Source organism: Danio rerio, chromosome 14, assembly GCF_052040795.2.
Source record: "Danio rerio strain M-AB ecotype USA chromosome 14, GRCz13ab, whole genome shotgun sequence".
NCBI lineage: Eukaryota > Metazoa > Chordata > Actinopteri > Cypriniformes > Danionidae > Danio > Danio rerio.
Window position 1 is genome coordinate 7,511,875 of NC_141034.1, and position 5,626 is coordinate 7,517,500.

A 5,626-nucleotide genomic window follows, 5' to 3' on the forward strand; every position below is an offset into this window, starting at 1 on the left:
CTGCCGAGTTTAGTTAAAAGACCCTCCCAAATGAATACATTTAATATATATTACTTCAATAAACATATTGTTTTCCATCCCTCCCAAAACTAGTTTGCTGCTTGTTCAAACTACTTATTTAAAATTAGCTGAAACAACACAATTCTCTTTTTTGGGAGGAGGGGGGGGGTCAACTTGTTTTAAACTCAAGCCGCTTAAATTTGTAAACACGATTAAGTTAACTTAAACGATTTGCGTTGAGACAACATAGAGGGATTGTATGGAACCCAGCATTTTTACAGTGATTTTTGTCTAACACCAGGCTCTTTGTTTGCATTACCAACTACAACTTAAGCCCATAACCGATCATTCTACTCCCCTTTAAAACCTTTAAGTCCATCCACAGAGAAACAGCAGGCTCTAATCACAGTAATTGCTTATTGAAGCCAGTCATTGCTATTAAAACACATTTAAATGGATTTCTGGCTTGAAATCAACAAGCATTTTAGGCAATGTTGTTCTGATTAAACGCGCCCCTACCGCATTTCATACAGCTTATCTCTCTCATTAGCTCACTCCCGCTGTAGACCTATCTGCATTTACTTTCAACCTTTAAAGCACTTCTATACAGATTATTGAAAACACTGATTTATTCTAGGCTACGCATTTTATTGCAATCTTGACTCCATTAAAGCATCAAATCGAGCTACTGAACTTTGAGTCTGTTGTGTTGAGCATGAAAACAACGATTTCCTGAAAGCATGAAGGCGCTTGTTGTAAACTCGAAGTAAATTCAGCCAGTTTTACAGAGGTAGTAAAAGAGACTATATTACCCATAGCATTTCCTCAGTTCCCACAGAAAATAGAAACAAAACATGTTAAATCTGCAGAGGATGTGAACTGAACTAGTTAATACACATATTTCCAGCATCGGACAGGTAAGCCCTGAACGTATTTAAATACCCACTGTCCTTCTCAATCGTCTACATCACGGGAAGAGCTTTACAAAGCACACATCTGGATCTATGAAGTGTGTCCCCACAGCGCTGAGGTGAACTTCAACCAAATCAACATGCTTTTCATCTGTTTAAATAAATGGTGATCTTCCATCATTCAATTCAGCACCACATTGCAATGGGTTTGATTTAAAGACTTGAGATTTGATAAACATTCAACCTGGCGTTTTTTTCCAGAATCCAACGGAGCGAAGGCAAAACAAGTCAACTTTTAGAGATACACAAGTATGGTTTTAATCGTATGGCATTTAACTGGAGTTTGTGAACCCCTGGTGGTTCATGAGGGAACATCAGGTGGCTTGCGGGTTCATGGTAACCATCAGCACACAAGAGAACACAACCCAGACTCATTCTGAATAATGTACCCCTATATACGTTTCTGGAGAGCGCCAAATACACAAAGGTACAGGTTAACAAGAGTCTACAACTATGAAAAAAACATGGTTTGAGCAACTGATGAAACACCGTTTTGCAATTCAGAGCTATTCTATCAGCAGGAGGGTTTGTAGAAACATGTTTCCGCGAGTACATGTGTAATGACGGGGAGTAACACCAACAACTGAGGTAAGATCCAATATGCAGGTTTATTCGTCGTCAAGCAAGCAATGGTCAATACAGATACAAACGGGTATGTGTAGGAAGTCCAGAATCGTAATCAGTAACAGGCGAGAGGTCAAAAGGCAGGCGGCAGACAAAGATGCTAACAAGGCTAAGGTCGGTAAACAGGATAACAAGACTTGGAAATGCGTTGTAGTGCTACTAACAGTAAACAAGACTCTGCAAAGTGAATAGGTGAGTGTGTGGCTTAAATAGTGTGTGCAATCAGTCTCTGACAAGCCTCAGGTGGTGTGAGTAATCAGTCTAGATGAGGAAGCATGTGTGAGTGTGACCGGAGTGCATGTATGAATATGTAGTCCAGAAATGGCGGATTTGTAGTCCATGGTTTATTGTTAGTGCAAACCAGCGATCTTATGGGATATGATCGCTGGTAATCGTGACAACATGTAAACAACATGTAAACATAAGTTGATGGAAGCAGGTTAACACGAGTCCACAACTACAGCAAAGCATATTTTGACTGATAAAGATATTAATACAGACCACTTCATGTGTAGTTCTGAATAGCTCAGTTAGATAGGTTGATTGATACGTGTGCTGAATCTTTTGACTACACGAGTTTGAATCCCGTTGATGACATGTAAATTATAATTATTTTTTAGATTAATTTTGGTTATATACTGGTCTGCTTCACAGATATTAAAATCAATAATGTTTACAATGACACTGACACAAAGACCCAATCCCAATTCTACCCCTTAGCCCCTCCCCTTACCCCTACCTCTCCTTTGGCGCGTGCCCATGAAGGGGTAGTGGTCTCCCAATTCTCTTTAGCTTGAAGGCGTAAGGCTAAGGGCAAGGGGTATACACCCCTTCAAACTAATATTTTTCAGGACCACACTCGAAACCAAAAGGTAGGAAAAATTTCTCAAAATACACTAGCTCCAGCTGCACCCGGAAGGAGATCCACTAATTAGTATTTTTGTCATTATTATGATTTTTTACAACAAACAAACACATGTTTTAATATATTCATAACCACGTTTGTGTTTTACCGTCATGCTTTTAAAATAAACACCGCTAAATTTTGCGATCTATTCGCGATCTATAATCCCTAATAATAACTTCTGTACAGCAGTCCCACAACCTTCTGAAACTCGATGACACTGGAATAACCTGTCAGAAAAGTCTAGTGGCTGGGAATGTGCTTTTTACAGTGTCTGATATAATGTTAATATTGTTTTTGGTGTGTTTACATTAATAAATATGGCCACTGTGTAAATACACAGTACTGTTATGATCTTATTGCCACATTAGATCATTATGATCACATAATACATGGCTTCAGTGATTTCCTGAAGATAAATACCAAAAAAGAACACAACTGGAATTACTACAGCAGTCACTATCCTCTGAAGTCATATGAAGCAAGAGATAGCGAGGACTTAAGCCTGGTTTACACTTCTGCGTCAAGTGACCGGCGTTACCCACGGCGCATGCAACGCACGTAGCTGTGCATTTATACTTCTGCGCGCTGTCTCTGTTGGTCTGCATCAACACTTCCAAAACACTAGTTGGCAGTGAGGTGTAAATGTTCCTCTGTGTCGAGTTTCTTCGCTGCTGTTTTGCGTTTCCTGAACACTTCCTGGATGTAGAAGTGGTTCAAACTCTCTCATTTTGAGGCAGGAACCAGCGGACGTACAACAACTTTAACTATGAGGTGAACACAAAACAAAACTTTCCATCCGGAGCTCCTTCACGGGACTCCACACTTGTAAACAATCGCTTCATCAGGCTCGCACCATTCACGCGGCTCTCTGTCCCGCCCAGACTCGTCAGCGCTACCAAGCCGACCAATCACAGAGCTTGCGCTACGCGTTGTTGCGACGTGTAGTTACATTTTTTGAGAGATGCACGTCAGCGTTTGCCGGCGTTTGACGCAGAAGTATAAATCAGCCTTTATAATGACCTGTGCAGGTGATGTAGTGCTGTCCCAATTCTTAGGGGTAAATTTTGAAGGCCTTCTCCTTAACTCTCAGTTGCAAGGGCTAAGGGGAAGGGGTAGGGGTGCAAAAATAGAATAGGATTGGGCCCAAGTAATAAAAATCTTTATTTGGTATGGGCATGTTTTGTTTCTGTGAAAAAGTGACTAATCTGCCAAATCTGCAAACGTGAATAGCTCACATCTGGAAAGGGACACCAGTTAACACGGTCACCAGTTAAACCGTAACACTGGGGGGGAAAAAAGCACATTATTTTTTCAGCAAACGTAAACAAACTGCCATGTTTAACTATTATCATCACCTTTTGGACTATTATGAACTTATTATGAACTGATGGAATTACTCTCTAACAGAGGCTACATGTGATGCTGAAGATTACAAACACAGAGGTTTGCTCTGACTGTGGACAATATTTTGTGTTGTTTTTGAAACTAAATAAGGACTAAATGTATTCTGTGTGTAGTTTATCTGTAATTGGTAACATATCGGAGACTGTAAGGGTCTGTATGTGTTCATATATACTGCATTTATTTATTTTATATAGTTGCTGATGTTACAGTAGGCCAGGGTGAGAGCCACCTTCCTGCAGATTTCAGTTGCTACCCATATCAAACCCACCTGAATCAATTAATTAGGACATGAACACTACGTGATAATTATAGGCGGGTGTGTTTGATATGGGTTGCAACTGAAATCTGCAGGAAGGTGGCTCTCCAGGAACAGGGTTGGCCACCCCTGCTGTAGGCTATTTCGCACTGTCATTGATCTGCAGCCATAATCAACTCATGTTCATAGAAAAGTTAGTAATAAACATTTATACACAAGTATTTATGTGTATAAAGCATCTGTTTTGTGAGAAGTGCTTCTCATATGATATGTGAACGACCCGTACAGCTTTAGACATTTTCTCGAGCAAAAATTATGTTGACTGAAAGTTTCTGTCGTACACCACGCTCATCAAAAGAGTTTTATTGGTACCCTTTTAGCAGTGGAAATGCAAGCCTGATAAGGTTGACCCATACCATCCCGTATTGTACCACTCAGTGGAAACGGGTCATAAAGTGCATTTCAAGAGCGCAAACGGCTTGAATGCTTTCAAGAATGACTAGAGAAAGTACGCTTTGGTAAACCATGTCTAAATCCATTATCTGAGTTTATCCCTAAATAATTCAAAAGATATAATAACAGTATTTATCTCCAGCTGGTACCATTGGATTTTAAATATGCTATTAATTCATTTAAATGAGCAGCATTTAATGATAGCATTAGGTTGGTTGGATGGTTTGAATGATACAGACAGATATGATGACCACCACAGTCATTTTTCAGCTCAGTTTGGGTTTTGGTCCACTGAAAGCTTTCGCAAACATTTATCTTCCGTTACTGTGGGGAACAAATCTTGCATTTATATTTTGTAGCTCCACTGGAACCTCAAACTTTGTTAAAATCTAATAGCTCTTCCATGCCTATGAGCTGCATGAAGTGCTGCACACAGTGTGGAAACAAAAGAAGAAGAAACGAGAAATGTCATGTCTATGCTTGTGCTTTATGAAATTCTACAATGAATATTTAAAATATATATATATATATATATATATATATATATATATATATATATATATATATATATATATATATATATATATATATATATATATATATATATAGCCCCATAATAATAATAATATTTTTTCTTCTGGAGAAAGTCTTATTTGTTTGTTTGTTTGTTTTTCGACTAGGATAAAGGCAGTTTTAAATTTTTTTTAAACATTTTTGGGACAAAATTATTAGATCTTTTAAGGCAAAAAAATGTTTTCGATAGTTTACAGAACAAACCAACGTTATACAATAACTTGCCTAAGTACCCTGACCTGCCTAGTTAATCTAATTAACCCAGTTAAGCCTTTAAATGTCACTTTAAGTGGTATAGAAGTGTCTTGAAATATATCTAGTAAAATATTATGTACCGTAGTCATGGCAAAGATAAAGTAAATCACTTATTATAAATGATTTTTTAAAACTATTATGTTTAGAAATGTGTTAAAACAATCTTCCCTCCGTTAAACAGAA